Raw genomic sequence first — 18,052 nt, 5'->3', positions numbered from 1 at the left:
CTTCATGTCGGTCAGGGTATGGTAAAATAAACACATTAATAAGTTCCAGATGATACAGTAGCACAACCATTTTAGAAAACAATTTTGCAACAAATGTCTGCGCACTTCAACACAGTGGGTCTACTTCTGGGAGTGCACGCTTCAACACAGTGATTCTGCTTCTGGGAGTCTGCCTTAAGTAAGTAATTGAAAAGAAAAAAAATGGGGAAAAGTATTCACTGCAGTGTTTTTTACAATGGTAAAAACTGAAGAACAAAAAAACCTAAATGTCTAGCTATTGAGGAATGACTAAGTAAACTATACCAATCGGATGGGCTATAATGCAGCTATTACAAGTGAAAATTATGAATAATAATTCTTAAAATATTTGAAGAGTGTACAGCAACATGAGAAATAGGAAGTACAAGTTAAATTTTTAAAAAGCAGAAGAGAGAATTAGAACAAAGAAATGGGAGGAAAAAATAAACTTTTGTTCTTTTCATAAGGCTGGGTGGAAGCTCAGTATGAGACTTATTTCTCTAATTATCACAAGAGCCCTGGGAGTCCTCCATGGTCTAATGGTTAGGATTCTGGGCTTTCACTGCCATGGCCCCGGTTCAACCCCTGGTCAGGAAACTGAGATCCCGCAAGCCACTTGGCGCAGTCAAAAGAGAAAAAAACAAAAACAAAAAAATAGAGCCCTAATTCTGAGAGAATCTTTGAAGGAGTAGCTACAATCTACTTATGACTTTGAACCTATTTTTATGAGAGAGAGAGAGGGAATACATTGTTCTAAATGAAGAAACAGAGGGGAAAAAAGCTTTTGAATTAGGGCCTGACTGCCTGCATGTGCAGGACTTTAAATGCACCAACTCATTAATCATGAGCTCCTAGAGCAGGAATAATCCATCCTAATTAATTTCTTAAAAAATGAATTTATTTGAGCAATAGAAATGATGGATCACTAAACATTCATTACAGACCACTAAGCATGTGTCCACCTATGGGGACTGAGAAGAAGCAATGAGGATGAAAAGGCTGGGAAGCAAACTGTCTCAGATGATGAGAAAATCACATCCGTGGTGAGTGGGAAGGGGGCGCAGTCACATTTTACCGGATACTAAGATACACGGGGGCAGTCCTCTCTGAAGGATAAGGGCCCTTCTATTCAGTTTAGAATTCTGGTTTTCCACTATCCTAGCCCTGTTTTCCAAAGAAACAAGGTAAGAAATAATGACAAAAGATACGAAGCAATTGTGTCTCAGAAGCCCAGCTTGAATTTATGTAACCAGCATAACCTGAAACAGCCAGAATCACCAGCCTGGAAGACACATAAGGTCACATGTTTTCTATTTTTCAAAAGAAAACCAGCTTGATTACCCACATGCCAGACAAACAGAAAGTCCAATATCCCTTTCTCCCTTTGAGTTGTCCTGTATCTGCGGTTCTACACAAACCAAAGAGGCCAGTGTTGCTAAGGACAGAGAATGGAAGACACATTTCCATTCACCAGAGAACCTGTTTGGGGGAGCAGCTGCCTCTGTCACTGCTACACATGTGGCTGATGAAAACCCTCCATGCACAGCCTGACACGTGCCTGCCTCTTCCTGCTGCAGGGAGCTTGCTGCTCCGGATCTCTGTGGTGTTCCGTGCTGGGCTCCCAAGGTCACCCTCACATACTGAAGTGTGCAGCTCTTCCCCACAATTCATGTATTGAAGTCCTAACCCCCAGTACCTCAGAATGTGCCTGTATTTGGAGATAGGATCTTTAAAGAGGTAAGTAAGGTTAAATGACATCATTGTTGTGGGCCCTAATCCAATATGACCAGTCTCCTTATAAGAAGAGGAGATAATAAAACAGGGACACATAGAGGGAAAACAGAGGGAGAAGATGGCCATCTACAAGCCAAGGAGAGAAGAAATCCACTCTGCCAACATCTTGATCTTAGACTTCTAGCCTCCAGAACTGTGAGAAAATACATTTCTGTTGTGTGAAGCCATCCAGCCTGTAGTATTTGTTATAGCAACCCTAGCAAACTAATACAGGTCAGCTTCATTCTTTTGTATGCATCTATACAGTAGACCCAAAATCACTTGTTGAAAAGACTATTCTTTCCCCATTGAATGGTCTTGTCAAAATCAAGTGACCTGAGATGTATGCGATTATTTCTGGACACAATTCTAGTCCACTGATTCATAAGTCTATCTTATGCCAGTACCACACTGTTCTAGTTACTGTAGTTTTGTAGTAAGTTTTGAACTTAGGAACCATGAGTCCTCCAACTTGGTTCTTCTTTTTCAGAATTGGTTTGGTTATTCAGGATTCCTTGTAATTCCATATGAATCTTAGAATCAGTTTGTCCATGTCCAGCTGCAAAAAAGGCAGCTGACATTTTGATAAGGATTGCATGAAACCTGTAGATCAGTTCAGGGAGTATTGCCATCGTAACAATGTTAAGTCCTCCAATACATGAACATGGGATATCTTTTCATTTATTTAGATCTTTAATTTCCTCCCATGATGTTTTGTAGTTTTCAGTGTCCTGAATTTCTTTTGTTAAATTTATCTCTAGGTACAGTTGACCCTTGAACATGGGTTTGAGCTACATGGATCCACTTACATATGGATTTTTTTCAATAAGTACTACAGTACTACACAATCCACAGTTGACTGAATTTGTGGATGTGGAACCCCACGGGGCCAACTATAAAATTATACATGGATTTCCAACTGTGTGCTTGGGGCAGGGGTTGGCACCCCTAATGCCCATGTTGTTCAAAGGTAAACTGTATTTATTCTTTTTAATGCTATTATAAGTGAAAATTTTAAAATTTAATGTTCAGATTGTTCATTGCTGGTTTATAGAAGTACAAATGATTTTTGTACATTGATCTTATATCCTGCAACCTTGCCAAACTTGTTTAGTAACTCTAATAGGTATTTTGTAGATTCTTTCAGATTTTTCATATCTGAGATTATGTCATCAGTGAATAGGAATAGCTTTACTTCTTCCTTTCTAATCTGAAGGCTTTTAAATTTCTTTTTTCTTGCCTAATTCCTTAGCTGGAACTTCCAGTACATGTTGGATAGACATGGCAAGAGTGGATATCCTTGTCTTGTACCTGATCTTTGGTGGAAAGCTTTCAGTCTTTCACCATTGTGATGTTAGCTATGAGTTTTTGTAGATGGTTTTAATAGGCTGAGAAAGTTCCTTTCTATTTCTAGTTGAGTATTTTTATCATGAAACGGTGTTAGATTTTGACAAATACTTTTTCTGCATTTACTGAAATGATCACATGTAGTTTTTGTCCTTTATTCCATTAATGTGGTGTATTACATTGACTGATTTTCATATGTTGAGCCACCACTGCACTGCTGGGATAAATCTCACTTGGTCTTGAGGAGTAATCTTAATGTACTGCTTGAATCAGTTTGCTAGTATTCTGTAGAGGGTTTTTGCATGTGTATTCATATGGGATATTGGTCTGTAGTTTTCTTTTTATGTGTTATCTCTGGCATGAGTTAGGAAGTGTTCTCTCCTTTTCTATTTTTTGCAAGAGTTTGAGAAGAATTAGTGCTGATTCTTCCTTAGATATTTGATAGGACTCACCAGTGAAGCCATTTGGTCCTGGGATTTTGTTGTTGTTGTTAAGAGGTTTTTTGATTACTGATTTAATCTCATTATTTATAGGTCTATTCAGATTTTCTATTTCTTCTTGAATCAATTGAGATAGTTTGTGTGTTTCTAGGAATTTTCCCAATTATTCTAAGTTATCTAATTTGTGGGCATACTCTTGTTCACAGTATTCTCTTAAAATCATTTTTATTTCTATATAGTCAGTAGTAATGTCCCTGCTTTCATTTCCAATTTTAGTAATTTGAGCATTCCCTTTTTTTCTTGGTTAGTCTAGCTAAATGTTTGTCAGTTTTGTGAATCTTTTTGAAGAACAAAATTTTGGTTTTGTTAATTTTCTCTGTTGTTTTTCCTTTCCCTATTTCATTCAAGTCCCCTGTAATATTTATTATTTCATTCCTTCTGTTGCTTTGGGTTTAGCTTGCTGTTCTTTTTGTAGTTTATTAAGGTAGAAGTTTAGATTATTGATCTGATATCATTCTTTTTTTTCTTTTTTTTTCTTTTTTTCTTTTTTTGCGGTATGCGGGCCTCTCACTGTTGTGGCCTCTCCCGTTGCGGAGCACAGGCTCCGGACGCGCAGGCCCAGCGGCCATGGCTCACGGGCCCAGCCGCTCCGCGGCACATGGGATCCCCCCAGACCGGGGCACGAACCCGCGTCCCCTGCATCGGCAGGCGGACTCTCAACCACTGCGCCACCAGGGAGGCCCCCTGATATCATTCTTCTTTAATGTATGTATTCACAGCTATAAATTTCTTTCTGAGAACTGCTTTTGTTACATACCATAAGTTTTGGTATGTTGTGTTTTCTTCTTTGTTCCTCTCAAAGGATTTTCTAATTTACCTTGTGATTTAGTTTTTTGTTATTTAGGAGTGTGTCATGTAATTTCCACATATTTGTGAATTTTCCAAACTTCCTTCTGCTATTGATTCTAGCTTAATTCCATTATGGTTGGAAAAGATACTTTATATGATTTCAATTTTTTAAAAAATTTACTGAGATTTGTTTTCTGGCCTAACATTTGGTCTATCCTGGAGAATACTCCATGTGCACCTGTCTAGTTGTTCTATTCATTATTGAAAATGGGGATAATAAAGCATCCAACTATTATTATTGAACTATTTTTCCTTCCAATATGGTCAATATTTGCTTCATTTATTTTGAGGCTCTGTTGTTAAGTGCATGTATTTTTATAAGTGTTATATATTTATATCATTATATAATGTCCTTCTTTGTCTCTTGTAACAATTTTTGTCTTTTTTGTATGATGTTAGAATAGCCATTCCAGCTCTCTTTTAGTTACTATTTGCATGGAATATCTTTCCCATTCTTTTAGTTTCTACCTATTCCTGTCTTTGAATCTAAAGTGAGTCTCTGGTAGATAGCATATAGTTGGATCACTTTTTAAAAATCCACTATAGCACTCTCTGCCCTTTCATTGGAGTTACATTTAATGTAATTGGTCATAAGGTAGGAATTTTATCTGTTATTTTTCTATTTGTTTTTTATATGTTGTATATCTTTTCTGTTTCTCTTATTTTTCCATTACTGTCTTCTTTCTTGTTGATTAGTTATGTCCTAGTGTACCCATTTTAATTCCCTTGTTTACTATATTTTTGGGTTAACTTCTTAGTCATTGTCATTGGACCATGGACAATGTATAATTGGACAGTTATAATTGGAATTACAATGAACATCTTAACTAATAACGATTTGGTTCTGATTCAGGCCAACCAATTTCACTATTATACAAAAATTTTGCCCCCATATACCTCTGTTCCCTCTCCCCTTCTTTGTACTATTATTGTCATACAGACTACATCTCTTAATACATTGTGTGCCCATGCAAAGTTATTATTATTGCTTTATGTAGTTATCTTTTAAATAAGATAGTAGAAAACAAAGAGTTACAAAAAATACATCTGTACTGTCTTTTGTATTTACCTATGGAGTTACCTTTAATGGTATTCTTTATTTTTTCATGTGGTTTCAAATTAAGGTAAGTCCTTTGAGCCAATTCTTGAGGGAGCCACCAGATAGGTCAAAACAAACAACCACAATTTCTTGTGAATGAGATCCATTCTGTTCTTTCTGTTTCCAATACCTGTACAGGGAATGCAGCTATTTTCTTCAAGGCCACTTCCAACACTGGATGGGACCAGAATAAGTTAAAACACCACAAAGGGGCTTCCCTGGTGGTGCAGTGGTTGAGAACCCGCCTGCCAATGCAGGGGACACAGGTTCGAGCCCTAGCCTGGGAAGAATCCCACATGCCGCAGAGCAACTAAGATCCCACATGCCGCAGAGCAACTAAGCCCATGCACCACAACTACTGAGCCTGCGCTCTAGAGCCTGCGACCCACAACTACTGAAGCCCGTGTGCCTAGAGCCCGTATTCCACAGCAAGAGAAGCCACCGCAATGAGAAACCCACACGCAGCAATGAAGACTCAACGCAACCAAAAATAAATAAATAAACAAAAATAATAAAATAAATAAATTTTAAAAAACAAAAAAAACAAAAAACACCACAAAGGGGCTTCCCTGGTAGCGCAGTGGTTAAGAATCTGCCTGCCAATGCAGGGGTCACGGGTTCGAGCCCTGGCCCGGAAAGATCCCACATCCCACAGAGCAACTAAGCCCGTGCACCACAACTACCGAGCCTGCGCTCTAGAGCCCGCGAGCCACAACTACTGAAGCCCGTGCGCCTAGAGCCCGAGCTCCGCAAGAAGAGAAGCCACCACAATGAGAAGCCCACGCACCACAGCAAAGAGTAGCCCCTGCTCGCCATAAGTAAAGAAAGCCCAAGCACAGCAATGAAGACCCAACGCAGCCATAAATAAATAAATAAATTTTAAAAGAAAAAAAACCCCACAAACGCAACACAGCCATAAATAAATTAAATTTAAAAAGAAAAAAAACCCCACAAAGCTTGCTATTCTTACTGAAATTCAGCTGGTTTTTCTTGAAAACGTTCCCGATTGTTGGAGGCTTTTAGTTAGTGTCCAGTATTCTGAAAAAGTTGATCCTGACCGTTTTTGCTGCATTTTTTGTTACTATTATGAAGGGATCAACTTTGGTGTTCTTCCTTTGCTGCTCTGCTGACACCACTTCAATATGACTTATTACTGGCAATGTTAACCTTGATTACTTGGTTAAGGTGGGGTCTGCCAGGTTTCTCCACTGCAAAGTTACCATTTTTTCCTTTCCATGCACTATTCCAGAGGTCAGCAAACTATGGCTGGAAGGCCAAATCAAAGCCCACTGACTGTTTTTGTAAATAAAGTTTTGTTAGTACACAGCTGCACTCATTTTTTTTAAACATATTTTCTGTGGCTGCTTTCATGCTACAACACCAGAGGTGAGTTGCTGTGCAAAAGGCTGTATGGCTCACAGAGACTAATATAGTTCCTCTTTGGTTCTTCGCTGGCTCTTGCTCTATTTGTTAGAAATATATCACTAAACCTAGCCCACATCCAAGGGGAGAGGAATTAAGCTTTACCTTATGGAGGGAGGAGTATCCAAGCATTTGTGGACATATGTTAAAATCAAGATAATTAAATATTTGGGAGTCTATACTTTGAGGCCATGCAAATGTCATGTTTCTCCTTAAACTTTTGCTCACTAATATTACCTTTATCAGTAGGTCTTGCCTACAGCAATATTACTGTGGTGCTCTAATCATGATTTGCTGTTTCTCTCATTCCTTTTACATGTCTTAATTTGAATTCTTCTGTAAGGGAGATTTGTTCCTTCTTACCCACTTATTTATTTACTCAATCTTTTAGTTACATCAGTATGGGCTCACAGATACTTATTTTATTCTTTGGGTCATAACCATTACTATCATAATTTACTTCATGGCATGGGAGTTGAGGTACTTTCGCTTGTTGGAGGTTTTATGTTAGAACCCTGAATGTGATTTTAGGCAAGTCCCTTAACCTCTCCTTCTTTTTATCATCATCAGAATAAAAATATTAATAGCCACCTCACAGCGTTCTTGTGAAAATGCTGTTTGAACTAGGAGGTAGGATAAAAGTGTTAGATTCTTTAGTAATGTACTTCCTTTACTCCCATTTCCTTCTTCACTTTCCTTCTCTCCCTCTTTCCTTCCCCTTTTCTCTCCTCAGCCTGTGTGTTGCACCCACCAGGGGTCCCCTGTGGCACTAGGGCTGAAGCCAGTGGGGTCTGAGTCACAGCACTTCTTTGAAGGAGGGCTGTACCAAGGTCAGCCCAAATAACCAGTTTCCCTTTGCTGGGTCACCAGGAAGCCACTTCAAGGACTCCTTTGCTGTTCTAAGCAGACGTCTTCCTGCACACATGGCCCCTGCACCCTTCACCCCCTGGAGGGCAGGGACCTTGCCTTACACCTTTCATAACTTCCTTACATCCCTTACTGCACAATGCCTTTCAGATAGTCTTTCATCAACCTTGAATGCAAATCTGAACACACACATAGTCTGCATGTTTCCACCATGCAGAACATGGGCGTGCTAACTGCCAAACATCATCACTGAAATTCACTGGGAGGTTTCTATCACTTCCTTAGGGCTTCATTCCTAGTTTGGAGATATTTGATGTTCTTTGTCAATAGTCTTTAACTGTGTGGGAGGCTATAAAGTGAGTCAGACATGCATGGTTCTGAAACTCAAGGAGCCCACAGTACAGTTGTGGGGAGAGAGCTCTGCACAAATAACCAAGCACAGATTATCAAGGACTTCAAATGTCAGATATCACATGGATTTTGTTCAGTAGGCAGTGGGCAGCTAGTGAAAGCTTTTGAGGAAGAAGATGACATAATCTTGAAAAACTAGGAAGGCTGAAATGCATCAGCCTGGAGACATGGGTGGGGAGGGGGCAATTAGAAGGCTTTTGGAATGACCTGAGTGAGAAATAATATACCTCAATGGCAGTAAGAATGGAAAGAAATGGACAGAAACCTCTACCAGGAAAAGTCAACAGGACATGGTCAGCTAGCAATCAGAGAATCTTAGAAGGCGACCTTTGAGACTATCTGGGGCAAGGTGAAGGTTTGTGACAACCCTGCATCAAGCCAGCCTACCGGTGCCATTCTTCCAACAGCATTTGCTCACTTAATGTCTCTGTGTCACATATTGATAATTCTCACGATACTTAAAACCTCCCATCAGCAAAAAGATTGTGATTCACTGAAGCCTCAGATGATGGTTAGCATTTTTTAGCAATTTTTTAAATTACTTTACTTTTAAAAAATATTTATTCATTTGTTTGGTTGCACCAGGTCTTGGTTGCAGCAGGCGGGCTCCTTAGTTGTGGCATGCAAACTCTTAGTTGCGGCATGCATGTGGAATCTAGTTCCCTGACCAGGGATCGAACCCAGACCCCCTGCATTAGGAGCACAGAGTCTTAACCACTGCACCACCAGGGAAGTCCCTAGCAATATTTTCTTTCTTTTTTTTTTTTTTTGCGGTACGCAGGCCTCTCACTGTTGTGGCCTCTCCCGTTGTGGAGCACAGGCTCCGGATGCGCAGGCCCAGCGGCCATGGCTCACGGGCCTAGCCACTCCGCGGCATGTGGGATCTTCCTGGACCAGGGCACGAACCCGTGTCCCCTGCATCGGCAGGCGGACTCTCAACCACTGCGCCACCAGGGAAGCCCCCCAGCAATATTTTTAATTAAGGTATGTACATTGATTTTTTTGGACAAAATGCTATTGCACATTTAATAGACTACAGTATAGTGTAAATATAACTTTTATATGCACAGGAAAACCAAAAAATTCATGTGACTTGCTTTATTGTGATATTAGTTTTAGATAGTCACTTTATTACAGTGTTCTGGAACTGAACCCCCAATATCTCTGAGCTATGCCTGTATAATCTAAAAATATGTGTAGAAATATCTGCATAGTACACACTAACCCAGACATTTACCTCTGCTCCATGACTTGAGAAGTCACAGAAGTAGACACAGGCCATAGGGTTAAAGTACAATAGACAGCTCCACAGCAGAGTGTGGGAGAGCTGATGTAGAAGAATTAAGTCAATGATTCTCTGGGCGCCTGCCTGCGGTGCTCTCAACCTCCTCCTGAGAGAGGCAGGGCTTTACCATTAAGGACCATATTTTAATAGCACGTGACTTATCACGCTGGCCACAAGCGATAAGAGCAGGGGAAGATGCTTGACTCAAGGGCAGCTAATTTCTGGGCAGGCAGATGGCTTATGAGATATGAGATGATTGGAGACTAACCAGGCCATCAAAAAAGAGAATCAGATTTTTGGAGAAAGCTTGTCAGTTGACAGTGGGCACAGGAGATGAAGGGCACAGAAGGATAAAAGATAGCATATCACTGAAGTGGTAGAAATCTGGAGTCAGCAAAAGCCTGAGCATTGCTTTTCAGAGAGTAAGAAGTTGGTGGTTGGTAGTGCCAGACCATACAGGAGCTGTGGAAGCAGATTGCTAAGATGGCAAAATGGCCAAGTATCAGAAAACAGCAAACTCCTGCCACTGTCGGGGCAATGAGATATTTTAGTCCCTAGAGCTGTGCTTATCAGATTCTAAACTGTATTTAAGTCTGAAGTAAGCCCAGCCATATGGCAGTTCCTGAACTTCTAGCCTTGTGGCTGAGATTTCTGTCTTCCTTAATTCTATAAGGTTGCTTACAATAACCTCTCATTACTTCTGGTGGCCTGAGTGAATCTGTCCTTTGCAACCACAAGACCCTATTAGGCCATAAGAAGAAATGGAACTCTGGTGCCTGCTACAACACTAATGAACCTTGAAAGCATTACGCTAAATAAAATAAGCCAGGTACAAAAGAACAAATATTCTACCATTCCACTTATATAAGGTACTTAGAATAGTCAAAATCAAAGAGACAAAACACAGACGTTACCAGAGGCTGGAGTCTGGGAGGTGGCAGGGGGAGTTATTATTTAATGGTTACAGAGTTTCTGTTTGGAGTGATGAAAAAGTTTTAGAAATAGATAGTTGTGATGATTACACAACATTGTGAATGTAATTAATGCCACTGAATTGTACACTTTAAAATGGCTAAAACAGTAGAATTCAGGTAAAACAGTAAAATTCATGTTATGTATATTTTACCACATGCACACAAAGACCCTGTTAGAGATGCAGTGTGATGGAAGGAACACCAGCTTGGAGTCAGAGAAACTGAGCTCAAGGCCCAGCTCTGCATTTTCCAGCTGTGTCACTTTGGGCAAGTTACCCAACCTCTCAGGATCTCAGTTTATTCATTTGAAAAATGCAAATAATAAAACCCTTCCTAGGGTTTCCCTGGTGGCACAGTAGATAAGAATCTGCCTGCCAATGCAGGGGACACAGGTTCGATCCCTAGTCCGGGAAGGTCCCATATGCCGTGGAGCAACTAAGCCCGTGTGCCACAACTACTGAGCCTGCGCTCTAGAGGCCACGAGCCACAACTACTGAAGCCCGTGTGCCTAGAGTCCGTGCTCTGCAACAAGAGAAGCCACCGCAATACGAAGCCCGCACACCACACCGAAGAGTAGCCCCTGGTCGCCGTAACTAGGGAAAGCCCGCGTGCAGCAACAAAGACCCAACACAGCCAAAAATAAATAAATAAAAAATTTTAAAAAACCCAAAACAAACCCTTTCTAAGTTTATTATGAGGAATAATGAAGACAAAAAATGCATTAAATCATTACATAAATATCTTTTGAAAAGGAGTCTGGTGACTTTTGCTACGTGTATTTGGAAGAGGAGACAACAGGCCTCTGTATTCTTCTTAAGAAAGTGTGAGGCTTCTCCTTGGACTGTGTGTTCAGGGTACACTTGGGGCCAACAGTGTGAAGCTCACCACATCTGCCCAGACTTCTCTGAACGCCCCTCTTCTTTACTTCCTCCTGCCATTTCCTCTCCAGCCCCTTTTGGGCTCCCAATGCTCTGTGCTCTCTCTTCCTTTAGTACCCTTCGAGATAAGCCCTCAGGAGGGATTATTTTCTCTTTCAAACTGGAGTCCCTTTGTTCCCCTTCCCACAGCATATCTGTATTTAGGCCATAACCTCTTTCCAGGGAGGAAAAAGCTTGATCCATATAATTTTGCTGAGTTGAACTGAAGGATTTTTTTAGGCATCAGCAGACGTGTAGGTACAGGAAATGCCAGGGGTGTGGGAGCCCTCCAAGCCCTTTGTATCTCCCACAGCCAGGCAGTTAATAATCCTGAAACATTTGCTGAGTGGGATCCTTTCTCTAGGCATCATCAAAAGGCGGGGGTGGGGGGGAGACCAAATGGCTTCTCAAACTTGATTCCATTCTGACGTTCTGTGAGGTCTAAAAAAGTAGGCGCCCACACCAGGAAGGCCGAGGAGCTGTCCTAGGTCCTGAAGTGCAACTGAGCGGGCAAGCTTCCCTGTTTCTCCTAACCCTGGGGCTCTGGCAACTCTAGTTCAGGCTGAACTCGGATTTAGAAGAGGTAAACAAAGAGCTAATTCTGGGGAGGGGGAAAGGACGAGAGAGAGAAGTATGCAAACACACAGAGTCTTCTGGGTCAGCTTAAGCACGGGGAGACTGCTAAGGCCAAAACATAGAAACTTTTGTTTTTATTTTATTTTTAAATTAGAATGGTCACCAAGAAAACTCTAAGCAAAAATATGGAACAAGTGCAAGGGGACAAAAGGCTGTGCATCAAACAATGCAATGCAAAACTGTGTCGGGCTTCCTTGGTGGCGCAGTGGTTGACAGTCCGCCTGCCGATGCAGGGGACACGGGTTCGTGCCCCGGTCCGGGAAGATCCCACATGCCGTGGAGTGGCTGGGCCCATGAGCCATGGCCGCTGAGCCTGTGCGTCCGGAGCCTGTGCTCCGCAACGGGAGAGGCCACAACAGTGAGAGGCCCGCGTAACGCAAAAAAAAAAAAAAAAAAAAAAAACTGTGTAAATACCAATTTGTAAGCAAAACTACAACCACATAGATTGACGTGTCACCATCAACTGAGCCATACCAAAGGACTCAGAGCTCTTTTGCCTTTTCTTGTAGATAGAAACTATTTAATTTTTATGGACAGAGTACAAATAAGTGTACGACTTAGCTTGATGTCATTCATGCTCTTTCACGTGTCTTTGTTAAAAAAAAATTTCCCACTTCTCCAGCAAGTTTGGGGCATAATCCTCCCCACCTGCCTTAATGACATGCTCACGCAAGCATCTTTTCATGGGGTTGAAGAAACTCGGCTGAACAAATATTACTAGTATAAAACCAGACACAGAAAAGGGGTGGGCTTCCCTCTAAGTACTTAACACACATGGTCTGCAGTCAAATACGTCCTGCCTTATCGTAGTCCATAAGTTAGGACCTCAAATTAGCCATAACCCTTCAACTTCACTCCTTAGAGGTAGTGACCACATCACATGTCTTCTCCTACACAAACAGACACAAGCAGCAAAAACATTTTACTGGACACACAGTAGGTGTTCAATAAATGTCGGTTGGTTGGCTATTTAAGGCAAAGTAGACGTGGAGGCTGGATTTCACTCAGGTAATATATTTTCTTTTTCTTTCAGGTCATGTATTTTTCTTTCTTTTTAAAAAATTACGGTGCTTTTAATAGTGGAAAAATTAAAAACAATATAAGAGTCCAACACGAGATTGATTAAACAACTTATGGCACATCCATATAACTGCACATCACACCGAACTGTAAAATGAAGTAAATAGATCTACATAACTGATGTGGGTAAATGGCTACAATTTATGAGGTAAGAAATGAAAGTTGTAGAACATATATAAAATGTGTATGATTCTATATTTACTAAAAAAAATTAATCTGAGAAAAGGACACTTTTTATCACTTCTAGCTATATTCATTGCTATAATTCCAGCAGCTGGCACATAGCCAGGGTTCAGTAAATATTTGTTAATTGGCTATGGTAACACCAAGGATTCAGTATAGCACTTAAAATACTCCCAACAGAGTGTAAATTCTGACTTTTTGTTGTTGTTACTCCAGAACAAGCAGGATTTTCCTATTGTTGGGCAGGAGGGGAGCGGGAAGAGTACTTTGTAATTAGGCAAAGCTGGTAGAGCATCAGATTGAAGGCTCTGGATACTACATTCTTTTTTGCTTACTTTATCTTTCTACCTATCTACCTATATATTAATCAGTTTTCATAACTTTTTATTTTGAAATTTCCAAACCTATAGAAAAGTTGCAAGACTAATACAATAAACATCTGCATTCACCAACTGTTAACTTTTTGCCACATTTGCTTTATATCCCCTGCATCTGTGTGTGTGTATGTGTGTGTGTACTATTTTTGCCAAACCATCTGAGACTACGTTATATAAATCATGACATTGCAAACCTAAATACTGCAGCATATACCTCCAAAGAACATTTGCCTATTTTTGATATGTATATAATTTTCAAAGAACTATTTCTTACTTTGAAATAGTTTAAGACCCACAAGAAGTTGCAAAAATAGTAAAGTTCCCAGGTACCATGCATCCAGCTCACTCTTCATGATAATATCTTACATAACCTTAGTACATTATCAAAACCAGGAAAATGACACTGACACAACAAATTAATTCAACTACAGACTTTATTTGGATTTCACTAGCTTCCTCCCTCTCTCTCCTCTTTCATTCTATGTATTTTTATCACATGTATAAATTTGAGTAACAGAACTCAAAGTTACAGAACGAAACAACCTTCATGTTACCCCTTTATAGTCGTATCCTCCCCCTAACCTTAATCCATCAACCACTGATCTGTTTTCAATCACTACAATTTTTTCATTTCAAGAATGTTACATAGGGCTTCCCTGGTGGCGCAGTGGTTGAGAGTCCGCCTGCCGATGCAGGGGACACAGGTTCGTGCCCCGGTCTGGGAAGATCCCACATGCCGTGGAGCGGCTGGACCCGTGAGCCATGGCCGCTGAGCCTGCGCGTCTGGAGCCTGTGCTCCGCAACGGGAGAGGCCACAGCAGTGAGAGGCCCGCATACTGCAAAAAAAAAAAAAAAAAAAAAGAATGTTACATAAATGGAGTCACATAATATGGAGCACTTTTTCACTCAGCATAATGCCCTTGTGATTCATCCAAGTTGTTGAGAATTATTCATCAATAGTTGATTCTTTTTAATACAGATTAGCATTCCTTTAGATGGACGTATCACAGTTTGTTTATCCATTCACCTGTTGAAGGACACTTAGGTTGTTTTCTGTTTTTGTCTATTATAAAGAAAGTTAATGTGAACATTCGTATACAAATTTTTCTGTGAACATAGGTTTTCATTTTTCTAGGCTAATTACTCAGGAGTGAGATTGCTGAGTCATACAGTAAATGTATTTTTAACTTTATAAGAAACTGCCGAAGTGTTTTCCAGAGTGGCTGTACTGTTTTACAGTCCCACCAGCAGTGGATAAGAGATCCAGATGCTCTGAATCCTTGTAGGCACTCAATATTGTCAGTGTTTTGTCTCTGCCACTCTAATAAGTATATACCATTGTGGTTTTAATTTGCATTTCCCCAAAGGCTAGTGATGTTGAACATATTTTTCATATGCTTATTTGCCATCTGTATATTCCCTTTGGTAAAATGTCTGCTCAAGTCTTTTGTCCATTTTCTAATTGAAATGTTCATTTTCTTACTGCTATGTTTAGAGTTCTTTATATACTATGGATACACATCCTTTGTTGGATATGTGATTTGCAAATACTTCCTCCAGTCTGTGGTTTGTCTTTTCATCTTCTTTTTTTCTTCTTCAGTACTCGGGCCTCTCACTGTTGTGGCCTCTCCCGTTGTGGAGCACAGGCTCTGGACGCGCAGGCTCAGCGGCCATGGCTCAAGGGCCCAGCCGCTCCGCGGCATGTGGGATCTTCCCGGACCAGGGCACAAACCCGCGTCCCCTGCATCGGCAGGCGGACTCTCAACTGCGCCACCAGGGAAGCCCTCATCTTCTTAAATGGGTCTTTTACAGAGCAAAAGATTTTTTAATTTTTATGAAGTCGAGTTTCTTGATTTCTTTTATGGATCACACCCTTGGTGTCATGACAAAGAGTTTTCCCAAGTGGTTGTACAGGAAAAAATTCAACCATCTTTTTCTCCTCACATGTGTTTAATACTGTGACAGATGCTGAGAGACATACATAGATGTAGAAGTTGTGCTCAAGGAGCTTCCAGTTCAGTTTACACACAAATAATTACAGCAGAAGATGGGAGGCAATTATGTTATGTGAATACTACAAAGGCTGTGGGTAGGAGGAGGAGAGTTCATGAGAGGGAAGGATCACTTTACATTGGAAATATCAGGGAAGTCTTCACGGAGGAGGCAGCATTTGAGCCTTAAGGATTTCAACAGCCGAAGTGGGGGCACAGGAAAAAATTCCAAGGAATTTTAAAGGAATTTCTTGAGCATGCACATGGCAGGCACTGTGATACCCACTTTGTATACATAATCACATTTACACCTCACAGTAATCTCATGAGAGAGAGGTCAAGGGTTCTCAAACCTAAATTCAATGGGTCTGAGGTAATGCCTGGGAATCTGAATTTAAGTTCCCAGGTACTTCTAATGAGCAGTCAGGTTTGGAGACTCCTCAGGTGGATTGTCTTATTGAAATTTTACAGATGAAGAGACTAAGGTTCAGCAAATAATAGCAACTTGTTCAAAGTCCCATGGCTAGGAAGAACTGTGATCCAAAACTAGAGCTCTTATGGAGAGAACTTTATCACAAGGCTCCCTGCCTCTGGGAGGCATCATACCTAAAAAAGAATTTATGAGAGAAGAGCAGAGGCCAAAGACTAAGTCCTTGAAACCCAGGAGAGTAGTGAGCACTGCCAAATGCAGAGGCCACAGAGAATGTGGCATGAGGGAGAACCTGGGGATAACTGAACAATATGTCTGCCTGAGTGACATTACAGGAAGATGAATATACACCCCTTGCATAGGGCAGGGCACTCCCTCAGGAGACCTGGCCAGCTGGAAGGAGTTGTGGTTTGAGACTCAGCCAAGATCACTCCTTGGTAGTACAGCTTTGTGCTAAAATGATTAAAGCCAAACATCTGGGCCTACAGAGTGGTATGCCAAGAAAGGGGAGGCAGGGAGACACAAGTCTCACTGGGGAATCTCAGTAAGCTATTCAGAAATTGCAAAATGCAGCCCACTTTAGATTTTCCAGGGCCACTACCCCTTTGATGGATTATTCAGGCCTTTTGCCTCACCTTCTGCTCTATGTGTGTTTTGCCTTTGGATTACTGCTTCTATTGGAGGATGGAAAGAAAAAGAAAGGTGAAACTCTAACTAGGACATTTTGCTGATTTTTGGTAGTCCTGATAACATGGTTAAACATTCCCCCCCTTCCTTTAGTGGCCTGTCTCAGGTAATATTTCCTCCATGAAAGTAAAACTTATCCTAGAACTACATCCTTGAGATTCCAAGATCAAGAAAGGCCTTCAGTTTGGAATTCTGGAATCTACTAAAAAGTTCTTCAACCTCCCTCTTCAAAGCCATAGCCACATCCTGAGAGATTATAAGTTTGAAGACTCCACCCGACCTCCTCCCAGCCTTTATCTTTACAGATCCCATTCTTGGAAATCCACCACTGTGTAGTGAAGGAGGCCAGCTCAGTCATCAGCACTCTTCCCTACTTTTGGAGTTTAATCTGTTTGCAGGGACCTCTTTTGTCCAAAGACAGATCTCCACAAGAAGGGGCCCTCCCTAAACCAGATGAACATTTACACAGACTGAAATCTCAAATGCCTATAGGTCCAGACAGGTAAAGTAAATGAATAAAGAAGGTGGACGTTATTCAATGGAGAGTGGCGGGGGACTGTGGTGAACAGGAGAGCACGCTTATACAAGTGGCAGGGGCACCTCAGCTCTGTCCATCGTGGCCATCCCAGCTCTTTCTTCCGCTTCTCTCCACTCTCTGCAACTCAGGCCCACTCTCTTTACCTTCCTCCCCTCTCTTCCCGGGCGTCGCAGGCTTTCAGCACAGCCACCCAACCCCGGGCGCTCCGGAGAGCTGCAGAGGAACAGCTGATGAGATGCTCTCTGACGTAGACCCACTTCTCCCCTGGGAACCCCAAGCGGGCAGAGGGAGGGGCCAAAACCGCGCCCTGAGGGTCCACACTCTGTCTGGAAAAACAGGGCCTCACGCTCGGGAGCTCCAGGGTGGCGATGAGCGTACAGCATACCTCCCAGAAAACACTAACCTCCCAGGGGATTAAAGGGGGCAAGGTGGACAGGGTCAAGGGACGCGATGGAGCCGTGTGATTTCCGGATGGGAAACCCCCATCGTTTAGGCACCCTTCCGCACAAGTCACTTCCAAACCAGACAACTCTCGGGGACGGACGCTTCAGACAGGCGGTGGCTCCTACACAAATGGCTCTGTCCCCGCGCCCTCGGTCCGTGGCGCGCGCAGCTGCGGTAGTCACTGCGCTTCCCCGCCCCCGCTCCTGGATGCCCCCCTTCCCTCT

This window comes from Mesoplodon densirostris, chromosome 1 (genome assembly GCF_025265405.1).
Source record: "Mesoplodon densirostris isolate mMesDen1 chromosome 1, mMesDen1 primary haplotype, whole genome shotgun sequence".
Classification (NCBI taxonomy): Eukaryota; Metazoa; Chordata; class Mammalia; order Artiodactyla; family Ziphiidae; genus Mesoplodon; species Mesoplodon densirostris.
Note: the sequence above shows the minus strand (reverse complement) of the source record.